The sequence below is a fragment of the Leptodactylus fuscus genome, chromosome 3, assembly GCF_031893055.1.
Source record: "Leptodactylus fuscus isolate aLepFus1 chromosome 3, aLepFus1.hap2, whole genome shotgun sequence".
Taxonomy (NCBI): Eukaryota; Metazoa; Chordata; class Amphibia; order Anura; family Leptodactylidae; genus Leptodactylus; species Leptodactylus fuscus.
The window spans coordinates 247064674-247080796 of NC_134267.1; the positions used below are offsets into that span (position 1 = coordinate 247064674).

At 43.0% G+C, this 16123-nt stretch overlaps 1 protein-coding gene and 1 pseudogene across 1 annotated transcript in view; one reads left to right on the forward strand and one right to left on the reverse strand.

The window, feature by feature from the left end:
• LOC142198392 (uncharacterized) overlaps nucleotides 1–14439 on the forward strand; it is a 60320-nt pseudogene extending 45881 nt beyond the window's left edge.
• Nucleotides 1–16123, reverse strand: part of LOC142198394 (uncharacterized) — a 1100421-nt gene that overhangs the window by 906845 nt on the left and 177453 nt on the right. The gene's annotated exons all lie outside the window — the stretch shown is intronic.

Consider the following 16123-nt stretch of genomic DNA (forward strand, 5'->3'; position numbering starts at 1 on the left):
TAGGCTCGTCTACAGTTTGCTCATGATCACTTGGAGGACTCTGAGACAGACTGGTTCAAGGTTCTCTGGTCTGATGAGACCAAGATCGAGATCTTTGGTGCCAACCACACACGTGACGTTTGGAGACTGGATGGCACTACATACGACCCCAAGAATACCATCCCTACAGTCAAGCATGGTGGTGGCAGCATCATGCTGTGGGGCTGCTTCTCAGCCAAGGGGCCTGGCCATCTGGTCCGCATCCATGGGAAGATGGATAGCACGGCCTACCTGGAGATTTTGGCCAAGAACCTCCGCTCCTCCATCAAGGATCTTAAGATGGGTCGTCATTTCATCTTCCAACAAGACAACGACCCAAAGCACACAGCCAAGAAAACCAAGGCCTGGTTCAAGAGGGAAAAAAATCAAGGTGTTGCAGTGGCCTAGTCAGTCTCCTGACCTTAACCCAATTGAAAACTTGTGGAAGGAGCTCAAGATTAAAGTCCACATGAGACACCCAAAGAACCTAGATAACTTGGAGAAGATCTGCATGGAGGAGTGGGCCAAGATAACTCCAGAGACCTGTGCCGGCCTGATCAGCTCTTATAAAAGACAATTATTAGCTGTAATTGCAAACAAGGGTTATTCCACAAAATACTAAACCTAGGGGTTGAATAATAATTGACCCACACTTTTATGTTTAACATTTATTAAAATTTAACTGAGCAACATAACTTTTTGGTTTGTAAGATTTATGCATCTGTTAATAAATCCTGCTCTTGTTTGAATGCTCTAACTTATTTGCATCTTATCAAACCTGCTAAATCTGCAGAGGGTTGAATACTACTTGTAGGCACTGTATATAAATATATATATACTATCAGGAGGACTCGGCCTCACACAGGTATATTTCACGTTTTGTTTGCTTAGTGGCCCCATAGGATTTGGTTCTGGTCTATTTTCTATGTATAACTTCTCGCCGCTCTCCAAGATGTCATAAGTCCACAGCACTCTGCCCCTTTAAAGCTGATTTACAGCAGTGAAGAAAAATAGCTGGGTTGTTATGGAAACCTGGAGTAAAGCTGTGTGCATGTAGAGACTAAGCACCTGCGAGCTTCTATTGGCTGATAAGAGACATGTGACCGTGTGTATGGCAGTTGGAATACGAGTGAAAGATTTGCAGGTTTGTATTGGGTAATGCAGGTCATTGTTTTGGGAATGCTGTATCTCAGGAAAGGTACGTGCGAGAGAGTTGAGGTCCGGTCTAAAACCTTCCCAGACACCTGATGTATCTGTGTGTCAAATTTGGTGAAGATCGGTCCAGTCGTTTTGTCGCACATAAAGAACAGGCAGAAAATCATATATATATATACTAGCAGGAGGACGCGGCTTCGCACGGGTATATTACATGTTATGTTTGTGTAGTGGCCCCATAAGAATTGTCCAGTTTTGCACTGGTGTATTGTGTATGTGGTTTGTGTGTGTCCATAAGCGTCATGTGATCATATGCATCTCATTTCGGATATCAGTGAAAAACCTGTGATCAGTTGTTATGGATACCTGGAGTAAAGCTGTGTGCATGTGACCTTGTGTAGCAGTGTCATTCACAGCGCCCTGCCTCTTTAAAGCTGACATAAAGTAGTGAAGAAAAATGGCTGGGTTGCTATAGAAACCTTGGGTAGAACTCTAAGGGTGCATTCACACGATGTAACGTGGAGCGTGATCTGGTACGTATACACGTGCTGGCAGATGACGCACTCAAAATGCTCCCATTCATTTCAATGGGAGTTAGGAGCGTATATGCCACGTGATTTTGCGGTATATTGTGTATACGTGCCAGATCGCGCTCCACGTTACATCATGTGAACGCACCCTAATATGTGGTACTCTGTGCAGAGCTGTGTATCTAATCCTCCGGCGTGTAGTACTGTGTGCAGTGGCGTGTATCTAATCCTCCCCTGTGTGGTATTGTGTGCAGTGGCGCATATATAATCTTCTGACGTGTGGAATTGTGTGAAGACGTGCGTATCTAATTCTCTGGTGCTTGGTACTGTGTGCATACGCATATATCTGGTGTGTGGTACTGTGTGCTGACTTGTGTATCTAATCTGCCAGCGTGTGGTACTGTGTGCAGATGTGCATATCTAATCCTCTGGTATTGTGTAAAGACATGCATATCTAATGCTGCGCCATGTGTAACTGTGTGCAGATGCGCATATCTAATCCTCCAGCGTGTGGTACTGTGTCCTGACTTATGTATCTAACACTCCAGCATGTGGTACTGTGTGCAGACGCGTGTATCTAATCCTCTGGCGTGTGGTACTGTGTGCAGACGTGTGTATCTAACCCTCCCCATGTGGTATTGCGTGCAGTAGTGTGTATCTAAACCTTCGCTGTGTGGTATTATGTGCAGTGGTACGTATCTAATCCTCCATTGGGTGCAGCATGTGGAACTGTGTATAGACGCACGTATCTAATCCTCCGGCATGTGGAACTGTGTGAAGACGCGTGTATCTAATCCTCTCGCGTGTGGTACTATGTGTTGAGGTGCATATCTAATCCTCCAGCATGTGGAACTTTGTGAAGACTCGCATATCTAATCCTTTGGCATGTGGAACTGTGTGCAGACGTGCGTATCTAATCCTCTGGCGTGTGATAATGTGTGCTGACCTGTGTATCTAATCCTCCAGCGTGTGGTACTTTGTGCAGACACGCATATCTAATCCTCTGGCATGTGGAACTGTGTGTAGATGCGCGTATCTAATTCTGTGGCATTTGTAACTGTGTGCATTGGCATGTATCCAATCTTCCAGCGTGTGGTATTGTGTGCAGTGGCATGTATGTATTCCTGCGGCATGTGGAACTGTGTGTAGACGTGCATATCTAATCCTCTGGCGTGTGGTATTGTGTGCAGACGTGCGTATCTAATCCTACGGCTTGTGGAACTGTGTGCAGAGTCATGTATCTAATCTTTAGCCATGTGGTACTTTGTGCAGATGCGCGTATCTAATCCTCTGCTGTGTTATACTGTGTGCTGACCTGTGTATCTAATCCTCCGGTGTGTGGTACTGTGTGTCGACACACGTATCTAATCCTTCAGCTTGTGGAACTTTGTGCAGATGCGTGTATCTAATCCTCTGACATCTGATACTGTGTGCTGATCTGTCTATCTAATCCTCTGATGCGTGTATCTCAGTTTGGATATCAGTGTTGTATTGTACATGTGGAGTGACCGTGTGTATTGCAGTTGGAATATCAGTGAAAGACTTGCAGGTTTGTATTGGCTAATGGGGGGGTCAGGGTGTTTGGAATGCTGTATCTCCGGAACGGTACGTCCGAATGAGTTGGGTTCTCGTCTTAAACCTTCCCTGATATCTGAGGTATCTCTGTGTCAAATTTGGTGAAGATCGGTCCAGTCGTTTGGTTCACATTAGAGAACAGACAGACAGATGGACACTCATTTTTATACTATAGAGAGATAAGGGGGGTCTGTAATAGTGACCAGTCAGTATATTAGGTAACCCCATTATATATATACTGAATGATCTCTGTATTACAGACCCCACTCTTATATCTCTCTATATTATATACATGAATTCTCATCTGTCTGTTCTCTTCTCTGTCTGTTCTGCAATACACACGGTCACTCCACATGCACAATACAACACTGATATCCGAACTGAGATACACGCATCAGAGGATTAGATACACAGGTCAGCACACAGTATCACACACCAGAGGATTAGATACGTGGCTCAGCACACGGTACCACACGCCGGAGGATTAGATACGTGGCTCAGCGCACAGTATTACATAAAAGAGCTTTACTCCAGGTATTCAAAATAATCGATCACAGGTTTTTCACTGACATCCAAATAGAGATACACATAATCACATGACGCTTATGGACACACACACAAAGCACATACACAATACACCAGTGCAAAACTGGGCAATTCTTATGGGGCCACTACACAAACATAACATGTAATATACCCGGGCGAAGCCGCGTCCTCCCTCTAGTAATATATATATAAGGGGGGTCTGTAATAATGTTATCAGTCAGTGTGTAATGATAGGACTGTTCAGCGCCGTAGGTCACGGCCATCTATGGGGTAAGATAATCCATTGGGTGTAAGGCACAAGTCCCTGTCATTATTTGGGGTCTGCAGACGATCCAAGTATCCCCCTCCCCCCCCCCCAGCCTTAACTAGCATCCCTGTTAGGAAACCTTCCACCTGTTCAAAAAAATATAAAAATCCAGCCCTGGAAACGCATTAAAATAAAAAGTAACTTATAATATATCCTTGTCGAAAATTTGAAGTCAGCTCACCTTCTTGTTCCAATATCCAACACTGGGTGTATAAATTCTTACGTGTATTGAAGAACTTCACCTGAAAGCTTGAGTTGGATGCACGGAGATTTTGTTGCCCTTCAGCCCAGGGTGTGGTTCAACTAGTAGAAGTAAACATCCAGCACGCATCTCCTTAGTTTGAATAAAACTTAGCTTTTATTTATCCATATTCAAAAATTGGAAAACATTCAATTTTAGATATAAAAAACGCTCAGTGTGGCCAGCATGGAGGGAAAGCGGGCAGCGTCCGGCTGACGCGTTTCGGAGCCTCTAGGTCAGCTCCTTACTCATAGCCTGACTCTGTGTGAATGAATGTCTCCATAAATAATGGAGACCTACACATGCACACCTGCGCTAATTAAAACACATACCTAACCGCTTGGAAAAAAGGAAGTAAATAGCATAAAAAATGCATGTACATATATAAAATTCTCAATTGTAAATACCTATTTACATGGCAGGATATTCTGCAAACACTGATAGATATAAATATAAATATAGACATATATATATAGTCCTGGTGAAACCTACAAAGTCTGGTCAAATACTGCCCTCAACAAAGATGGACAATATGGTTTCTAGATCCCTCCCGTATCACCTGACATAATGAACCTATCAGGTGCTTGATACAACTGTATGGGAAAAAGAACCAAAGGACAAAGGACACAAAAGAAGACACAAACAACCTATGTGACCGAACATAACTTGACAGAGGAGAAGCCGTACATAACAGTAACACACATACAATCCCACTGAGACATGTGTGAATACACACCAAAGAGACCGGATCCAACCACGTGACATTCTATCTTAAAGGTAAGTAACGTGTTGGTATTTCACATACTTCTATAATATTAGCGTGCCTTCACCACTGCAACATTATCAATACCACAGAAGATGAAAGGACATGATGTACAGTATTAGATTAAACAAGAGACAAAAGGACACATAATCAGGGCCCTGCCTATTATTAGTATTTATAAATGTAAGATAGGTCACTTCTGTGATTCATACCTGTAGGTATCCTTGTTCCCAGTTTAAGAATCCAAAAGGCTTCTCTTTCCCGTACCAAAAGGTCCCAATTGCCACCTCTTTTGGGCTTTATAACCTTCTCTATTGCTTTAAATGTGAATGATTCTACATCTCCTTTATGAGTGTCTCTAAAATGTCTTGTTACCCCTGTGATTTTTGTCGAATTCTCATTCAGAATGGAATGTACATGTTCTGATATTCTCAGTTTAAGCGGTCTTATTGTGCTACCAATATAATGCAAGTTGCAAGTGGTACAGGATATCATATATACCACATGATCTGTGGTACAATTCATGTACCTATCAATTTTATAATTCTTGGTTCCCGCAGAGTTAGTAAAATTAGAATCTTTATGTACATATTTACAGACCTGGCATCTGTTGGTACCACATCTGTAAAAACCTTTTATATGCAACCAAGTATCAGAAATGGGGTTTTTGTTACTTAGAACCAGGCTTGGAGAAAGATAATTGCCCAAAGTTTTGCCTTTTTTGGGTATAAAATTAATCCCCTCCGAGACTATGTTCTTAAAAGTTTCATCCTGGTTAAGAATTCCTAGATTATTTTTGATCACTTTCACAACTTGTTTGTAATCTGCACTATACCTGGTAGAAAAATGTAACCTGTTTTTATTTAAATTTCTATTTTTATGTTTATTTTTATTGGTTGTTAATAAAGATTTTCTGTCCATTTTATTAACTATCTGTTTGGCTCTATTAATGGACCACTGTGAATAATTCCTCTCCTTAAATCGCTCACACATGGTCTCCATCTGAGAGATATAAATTTCGTGATCACTACAAGCTCTTTTCAATCGAATTAACTCTCCGACTGGTAGGGAACGTTTTGTATGTTCCGGATGAGAACTTTTAAAATGTAGCAATGCGTTACCTGAGGTTTCCTTGCGATATAGACGTGTTTTTACACTTTTTGTTTCATCATCTCCTGTTAAAGTAATGTCTAAAAAATTTGTGGTATTCAAACTGACATTGTGTGTAAACCTTAAATTAAGATGGTTACTGTTGATGTAATTGACGAAATCCTGTATTTGATCTAGACCACCTTCCCATACAATCAGCAAATCATCAATATATCTTCCATACCAGTGTATGTGATTACGAAAGGGGTTACTGGCATGGAAGATACTATTACTTTCCCACCACGACATCACCAGGTTGGCCAAAGAGGGCGAGAACCTCGCCCCCATTGGTACCCCCCGAACCTGCAGATAGAAACTGTCATCAAACATAAAGAAATTGTGATGGAGAAGATACTCCACCACATCTATAACATATTGACAAATTTCTGCTGAAAAAGTAGAATGTTTTTTAAGGTGATATCCCAATGCAAGCAATGCCACATCATGTGGTATAGAAGGATGCAAGGCCGACACATCACATGTCAACCATTGGTATTCCCCCCTCCACTCAAACCCATCAAAAATTCTCAGTATCTCCTTTGAGTCACGAATATAGCCAGGTGTACGTACCACTAAAGGCTGGAGAATTCGATCAACCCAGTCACACAATCTCTCATTTAGAGACCCTATACCTGACACTATGGGTCTGAGTGGAGGGGGGAAAACCCCTTTGTGAATTTTAGGTAAACCATGCATAATTGGCATTACTGGATTTTCATTCATGAGATACTTCGCCTCTTTACCAGAGAAAACTCCTAATTGTTCACCATAGATGACAAGTTTGTGGAGGGACATAGCAAATTGATTAGTGGGATCATTTGACAATTTTTTGTATGTGGATGTGTCCTCCAAAATATTGAGGATTGATTTTAGATAGTCATCCTTATTAAGGACAACTATTTTTCCTCCCTTATCCGCCATACGAATGGTTAATCTGTCATTTTTCTCTAAAAGATCAAGTGCTGCTCTCTCTTTTTTGCTCAAATTATCTCTATACATGGTAGGGGTCTCCTGCAATTTTGTTAAGTCCCTTTCCACAGTCAAACGAAACTGTTCAAGAATAGGGGCTCTGGAAGATGAGGGATAAAATTGTGGATTTTTCACCCTCATTTTCATGTCCACCACATCACATGTTTTCGAAAAGTTTCCATCTAATTCTTGTAGTTCAAGGAGACAACATTGTTCCCTAAACTGTAAATTCTCATACTCATTAATGTGAGACCTATTAATTAGAAAGGAATAATCATCTGATGCTTCAATAAAATGTTTTCTTATTGCTAATAGTCTGATAAATTTGTTTAAATCCATCAAAGTAGTAAAAAGATTAAACCTGTTATTAGGCACAAAATTCAGACCATGCGATAACAGACTAATATCTTCAGTTGAAAGCATTACATCAGATAAATTTAATACATTATGTTCATTTGACACATCTAAACTTGAGGGTATGACTTTCCTATCCTCTTTTTCCTCAAGAAAGGACATCCCCTGTCCCCGATCAAGGGACACATCCTCTAATTCCGATATTTCCGCGTGAAATAACGCGGATTTCCGCTTGTGCTTGCGACCTCCTCTGTGCGATTTGCGTTTCCCTTCTTCCTTTTTGTGTCCATTGTCCTGTCCATTGATTTCTCTGAGATCATGTCTCTGTGTCTGTGTTTGTTGACATCCTCCGCTTGTAAAAAACTGTGAGAATCATGAGAGATATTGTCATTATCCGAGAAATCCGTGTCCTTGTCTGTAGAACTAAAGGATACTCTCCTTTTTGTTTGTTGAAATTTACGTTTCTTGTTTCTGTGATTGTGATGGAATTTAAGAATCGATTTCGGTGTGGAGGAAGTATGTTTATTCCATCTGTAAATTTCCCCCGACTCAAAGTCCTCCTTATCTCTTTGAAACTTATTTTTCTTTATTTTGATGATGTCTTCTTCTAAAGATTTTATTTTATCCTGAATTTTAGTGTAACCAGTATCAAACTCCGGTTTATCTTTATATTTACAGAGATCCTGTTTGATGTTTTTTATTTCTTCCTTCAGTATAATCAGTTTCTCTTCCTCATATTTGATTATAATTTTCATTAAATTTAAGGAGCACTCTGTGAGAGCATTCTCCCATTCACTTTTAAATTTTTCATTGTAGATGGTTGTCGGGAATTTATTTAACCGTAAACCTCTTGGTACCATGTTTTTATCTGTGTACGATTTCAAAGACTCACAGTCCCACCACACCTTAGTCTCTTGTTGTAAAGAGTTAAACAGCCCTGGAAACGCATTAAAATAAAAAGTAACTTATAATAGTCCATCTATAGAATAAGCCCCAAACAATAGCGCTCCGTCCAATAAATAACAAGGTGCAGAAAAATATATATATATATTCAACCAAATAAAAAATAAAATTAAAATAAATACAAAAAACTATTAATTATATGCAGGTTTTTTTATTTTTATTTTTTTATTAAATTTATTTTATTGCAAATATTTTTTTCTGTGTGTTTGTTATTTTTATTTCTGCGCACTCCTCCCTCTATTTCACATGATTTTTGCACCAATATTTTATCCGCATAAGATATACACGTAATATTTGAGCTCTTGACGTCAGGTCACGTATGTGACGCCTATAGCGCAGGATCGGTGCTCGGGACATTATTATTGGTCTTTAGATTGATCACATGATCGGCCCCCGGGTGACACGGCTGGCTTTGTTGCTCGGCGCTTACATACCGGGGTCGCTGTTCCATCTTGGATTACCGCTCCTCATATTCTCCTTCCCCATCATTACACCGACATTCAGGGTTCGGGGTTCTCTGGTTTGGGGTGTATTTGTCATGTTCGGCCTCCTATTGTGACTTTCCATGAGCAGCACTGACCAGGTCTTGTACTAATGTCTTCTATACATGTTTATTGCGTGTCTGATCATATTGCGTGTCCATGCTGCGATTTATTTGGGGTATATACACAGGGGTCGCTGTGTTTTGTTCTGTATGTGAAGGGTTAAGAGCACCAGCGGGCGGCCATATTGGATCCAGTATGACAGGTACAATATAACTTTGTGGAGTTCTACCCATTTCACACATGCTATGAGTAAGAAGCCACGGGCCTGGAAACGTGTCAGAATATTTTTTTGTGTTTGTTTTCATGTATTCTTATTAGACACATTGTTTCTGCTCCTTGTTGTTTATTGGACGGAGCGCTATTGTTTGGGGCTTATTCTAATAATGGACTATTAAAGGTTACGTTTTATTATAACGCGTTTCCAGAGCTGGATTTTTTGTACTTTCTGTATATGAGCTGCTGCTTTCACCCAAGGCCGAGGGGTTGTGTCCACTTCTATTAGTTTTGGGGGGCTGGGGTCCTCTTTTTTTGTGTTCTAACCTTCCACCTGTGACTGGGACGGCATCGGGCAGATTCTTCTCGGGTTCACAGGAGCTGAAACCACAACTAGCCCTTGAGATTTACAGCAAGTTCTTGGACCGGCCCTGTCTTAGAGCCTCACACTCTGCTCGGCGTCTGCTCCATAGTGGAAGCCATTACTGTGAGGTTTTCTATCTGTTATGGAATCGCCTCTAAAGCAGTTCCCGAAACTGCAGCAACTGGCAGATAACAGAGAGCAGAAGAAGACGCTCCCTAAATCTCATAGTGCCCTCATCTAAGGCTCCCCGACATCTAAGCAGAGGCCACTACAGGGCCGGATGGTCTCGGCCTGATCTGGAATCAGGTTATTACACAAGTCGTCAGTATAGAAATAGATGAGCTACAAATAGTCAGAATAAACCTGGTGAGAGCGAAGAGCGCGGAATATCTACATCAGAAACATGTCCAAGACGGGGTCAGTCCGAGAGGTCACAGTCAGATCGGGAAGGAAGCGAATATCCAGTACATGAGCCAAAGTCAGTACTCAAGTATACAGCAAGCGAAGCCATATACAGAGCTCAGGAAGCTAATGGGTAAGCAGTAATTAATAGCAGGCACATGGGGGGCAGGAAACAGACTTTACATCTCCCTCCTCCGCTGCTGGTAGGTTCAGCATCTCCGAGCCCTGACTAGCTGCAGAGTCACTGAAGGCTGCACGTGTCTGTATGGAAATCTTATAGTGCCATTAGTGAGAAGAAACATACTGAGGATCCCAACACACGTGTCGTGCACAGATATATAAAGTATATACTGATAGGGCCAGATCCCTCCATCCTGGGGCTGCAGGGCCTTTATACCCTCTATCTTTATATTTCAGGGACTTAGGTGCTGCTGGGGAGGTCGGGGATCCCCCTTATTGCTGCCCCTGATGACCATCAGCTCCAGGCCTGGGGGTGGGGTCAATGTGGGGTGGACTGGATTATCTTGGGGTGTAGCAGAAAGTTATTTAGGGTCACCCCATAAGTCACCCTAGAAGTGTCTGATGTATATACAGATCTCCAGCAGCTAATGTATTCCGTCACTGTGTGTTTGTGTCTCCACAGATGGATCCAGTAGGAGAAATCCCCCCGAGAGATGTTCCCTGAGTCCTCTGTATTCCCAGGACTACCCGGAGGAGAATGTCCCAGACAGTCAGCAGGTAGGGGGCGTTGCTGAGTCCTGGGGTACATCTATATAGGGGGTGGAGCTCGCCGCTCCTGCACTCATACATGTCCCAGACAGTCAGCAGGTAGATGGCGCTGCTGAGTCCTGGGGTACATCTATATAGGGGGTGGAGCTCCTGTACTCATACATGTACCAGACAGTCAGCAGGTAGATGGCGCTGCTGAGTCCTGGGGTACATCTATATAGGGGTGGAGCTTGCCGCTCCTGCACTCATACATGTACCAGACAGTCAGCAGGTAGATGGCGCTGCTGAGTCCTGGGGTACATCTATATAGGGGGTGGAGCTCCTGTACTCATACATGTACCAGACAGTCAGCAGGTAGATGGCGCTGCTGAGTCCTGGGGTACATCTATATAGGGGGTGGAGCTCGCCGCTCCTGCACTCATACATGTACCAGACAGTCAGCAGGTAGATGGCGCTGCTGAGTCCTGGGGTACATCTATATAGGGGGTGGAGCTCGCCGCTCCTGCACTCATACATGTACCAGACAGTCAGCAGGTAGATGGCGCTGCTGAGTCCTGGGGTACATCTATATAGGGGGTGGAGCTCACCGCTCCTGCACTTATACATGTACCAGACAGTCAGCGGGTAGATGGCGCTATATTCAGACCATAAAGTGACTGGACCAAAGATATGACATTATTTCTTCCCTGTTTAGGGTGAAGATCTGATGGACATTAAGGCTGAGATTAAAGAAGAAGCAGAAGAGGAGACGGATTCCTGGACTGATCAGCAGTGTAAGGAGCGGAGACTTTCTCCTCTAGATACTACTACTCCCATCATCTCCTCATCACATGGCAATCTATCCCATCACTGTGTGTTTCCTACAGATGGAGCCATTGCCAGAAATCAGGGAGAAGATGTGACTGATATTAAAGCGGAGGCTGAAGAAGAGAGGATGAGGGGCCATCACCTGTGTAAGAGGGAAGTGGAGGAGGAGATTCCAGGAGGTGTTACCACAGGTACGGAGTCATGAATGGAGAAGGAGAAGTCCCAGGTTTCTTCAGGTCGGTTCCCCCTTAGAGCTCCAGTCCAGTAACTCTCCTCGTTCCTCATACCTGATAAGCAGGGGAGCAGTCCCGAGGGGTGAGGAGCTCATCTAATGTTTGGCGTCTTACAGGGCGTCCACCTGTTACTGGTAATAATGCTGCTGCTTATTCTGGACTTTCTCTCGGAGAAGCAGAGGATATTCTATGTCCAGCCGGAATGATCTCCGTGCGTCTGTCACTGAGGATACAGCAGAAGCTGTACTGTACTCTACTCCACATGACTGAGTGAAAGGACTTGCACCGACCTACAGCGTCTGAGCAGCCGGGGAGGCTAAGGAAACTTTTTTTTTTTTGTGCCAATACTTTAGTTTCCTTTTACTTATTGCCATTTGTATTGATGCACAACCCTGTTATCTGGAATCTGTTTGGTGTTTCTCCCTGGAGGCAGCGGACGTCCAGGCATCAATACAACAGTCTCCTTACCGAGTGACAGTGATGTAGTGATGTATACATGATATCTTATTGCCTGATTCACACCCTATGCAAATCATAGAACATGCAAATTAAATTTCTGCTAAAATCAATAAGAATCATAAAATCTATTTTTACTCTTACAGAAAATCCCAGTGCGATCTCTGAGGGAAACGTCCTGTTATCAGTAAGTGATAAAGGAGAAGATGAAGATATGATGGAGCGCTCCTCAGGAGAAAACCTCATTACCCCTCATGTACATCCAGGACGTCACAGTACAGATCCATCATATAATCCCCCAAATCATGAGGAACCTTCTGACCAACCACAGATTGTGACCACAAGTACTGAGAAGAAAGGCGGGAAAAGGTTTCAGTGTGAGGAATATGGAAGAGAGTTCATAAATAGTGCAAGTCTAGTAACACACAGAAGAAGTCACACAGGAGAGAAGCCATATTCATGTTCAGAATGTGGGAAATGTTTTACAACGAAAGGAAGTCTTGTTATACATGAGAGACTTCACACAGGGGAGAAGCCATATTCATGTTCAGAATGTGGGAAATGTTTTACTACGAAAGGAAATCTTGTTATACATGAGAGAATTCACACAGGGGAGAAGCCATATTCATGTTCAGAATGTGGGAAATGTTTTACTATGAAAGAAGGTCTTGTTAGGCATGAGAGATTTCACACAGGAGAGAAGCCATATTCATGTTCAGAATGTGGGAAAAGTTTTACTACGAAAGGAAATCTTGTTATACATGAGAAACTTCACACAGGAGAGAACCCATATTCATGTTCAGAATGTGGGAAATGTTTTACTACGAAAGGAAGTCTTGTTATACATGAGAGACTTCACACAGGGGAGAAGCCATATTCATGTTCAGAATGTGGGAAATGTTTTACTATGAAAGGAAATCTTGTTGAACATGAGAGACTTCACACAGGGGAGAAGCCATATTCATGTTCAGAATGTGGGAAATGTTTTACTAAGAAAGGAAATCTTGTTGAGCATGAGAGACGTCACACAGAAGAGAAGCCATATTCATGTTCAGAATGTGGGAAATGTTTTACAGATAGAACTGATCTGGTTATACATCAGAGAATTCACACAGGAGAGAAGCCATATTCATGTTCAGAATGTGGGAAATGTTTTACTACGAAAGGAAATCTTGTTGTACATGAGAGAATTCACACAGGAGAGAAGCCATATTCATGTTCAAAATGTGGGAAATGTTTTATTATGAAAGAAGGTCTTGTTAGGCATGAGAGATTTCACACAGGAGAGAAGCCATATTCATGTTCAGAATGTGGGAAAAGTTTTACTACGAAAGGAAATCTTGTTATACATGAGAAACTTCACACAGGAGAGAAGCCATATTCATGTTCAGAATGTGGGAAATGTTTTACTATGAAAGGAAATCTTGTTGAACATGAGAGACTTCACACAGGAGAGAAGCCATATTCATGTTCAGAATGTGGGAAATGTTTTACTACGAAAGGAAGTCTTGTTATACATGAGAGACTTCACACAGGAGAGAAGCCATATTCATGTTCAGAATGTGGGAAATGTTTTACTACGAAAGGAAGTCTTGTTATACATGAGAGACTTCACACAGGAGAGAAGCCATATTCATGTTCAGAATGTGGAAAATGTTTTACTATGAAAGGAAATCTTGTTGAACATGAGAGACTTCACACAGGAGAGAAGCCATATTCATGTTCAGAATGTGGGAAATGTTTTACTACGAAAGGAAATCTTGTTATACATGAGAGACGTCACACAGAAAAGAAGCCATATTCATGTTCAGAATGTGGGAAATGTTTTACTACGAAAGGAAATCTTGTTATACATCAGAGACGTCACACAGGAGAGAAGCCATATTCATGTTCAGAATATGGGAAATTCTTTTCATGTAAATCGGATCTTATGAAACACGAGAGAAGTCACACAGGCGAGAAGCCTTATTCATGTTCGGAATGTGGAAAATGTTTTAGAGATAAATCCAATCTTATTAGACATGAGAGAAGTCACACAGGGGAGAATAATCTTGTTACCTGTGACGGAATACAGTAAAGGGAATAGCCATTTTGATGTTCTGTAGGTGGGAAATACCCGGCACTGCCTCTTGGTCTCGGTGACACAGCTCATGTTTTTATAAGACTCTGGCATTTTTCCCATAGTATTTTGCATTTCCTTTTAGTATTTGTAGCCTAAACGTTGCAGCCAATCTGGAGGCCGCGCAGATCTTTCCATTATACTTCTCTCTGTTTATGCTCCACTCCCACTTGCATGGCTTTCTCCAGTGAAACAACCACTAAGTTGTAGAGAAGTGGAAGCAAGTGATTGCACCCAACCCAACTGACTAACCACAGAGAGACATCCATCCAAGGAGGAAGTCCCCCCGCTAGCTCTTTATTACAACTAGCCAGACTCTACGGGAAAGAAGCCCACAGCTCTTTATCAAGGAAGAAAAGACCACCCTGAAGGAGAGGCTCGGCCCGGGTCCTCATATACAACCCCGAAGGGCCTTGGGATAATGTCACAATACGAAGCCATGAGCAGTGGGAGTACCAGGCCACTCGACGTCGGATGAGGAAGAAACTGAATTGTCCCAAGTGCTGCAGTAGGAGTGGTCATATCATTTCTGATCGTCTCAACACCCAATATGCTAATTGTGCTCCATACTGTCAGGCGGTGTCTGCTCAAGTCCAGCACTACTGACCTGACTGACTGGTAAAACTAACACCACCAATGGCTCAGGAGTGGGGGGAGTTAGAGAAAAAACTACACCTATGCCAGAACCAGATGCCGAGCACCTACTGAAGGATGCAGAGAGCCGGATAGAGGTGGTGATGGGTCCTCTTTACAAACCCCAAGAGTCAACGTGTGTGATCATGTGAAAGGCCAAGTGGAAAGCCATGGAGGTGAACAGGGAACGATCCAGAGACCCCCGACAGGATAGCGGGTATGGAGGTACTTATATAGAGGACAGCAGGGTGAGAAGGTATTACAGTAATCAGACCGACCCAGAGACCCCCGACAGGATAGCGGGTATGGAGGTGCTTATATAGAGGGCAGCAGGGTGAGAAGGTATTACAGTAATCAGACCGACCCGGAGACCCCCGACAGGATAGCAGGTATGGAGGTGCTTATATAGAGGGCAGCAGGGTGAGAAGGTATTACAGTAATCAGACCGATCCGGAGACCCCCGACAGGATAGCAGGTATGGAGGTGTTTATATAGAGGGCAGCAGGGTGAGAAGGTATTACAGTAATCAGACTGATCCTGGACCCCCGACAGGATAGCGGGTATGGAGGAGCTTATATAGAGGGCAGCAGGGTGAGAAGGTAATACAGTAATCAGACCGACCCGAAGACCCCCGACAGGATAGCGGGTATGGAGGTGTTTATATAGAGGGCAGCAGGGTGAGAAGGTATTACAGCAATCAGACCGACCCGGAGACCCCCGACAGGATAGCGGGTATGGAGGAGCTTATATAGAGGGCAGCAGGGTGAGAAGGTATTACAGTAATCAGACCGACCCGGAGACCCCCGACAGGATAGCGGGTATGGAGGAGCTTATATAGAGGGCAGTAGGGTGAGAAGGTAATACAGTAATCAGACCGACCCGGAGACCCCCGACAGGATAGTGGGTATGGAGGTGCTTATATAGAGTGCAGCAGGGTGAGAAGGTATTACAGTAATCAGACCGACCCGGAGACCCCCGACAGGATAGCGGGTATGGAGGAGCTTATATAGAGGGCAGTAGGGTGAGAAGGTAATACAGTAATCAGACCGACC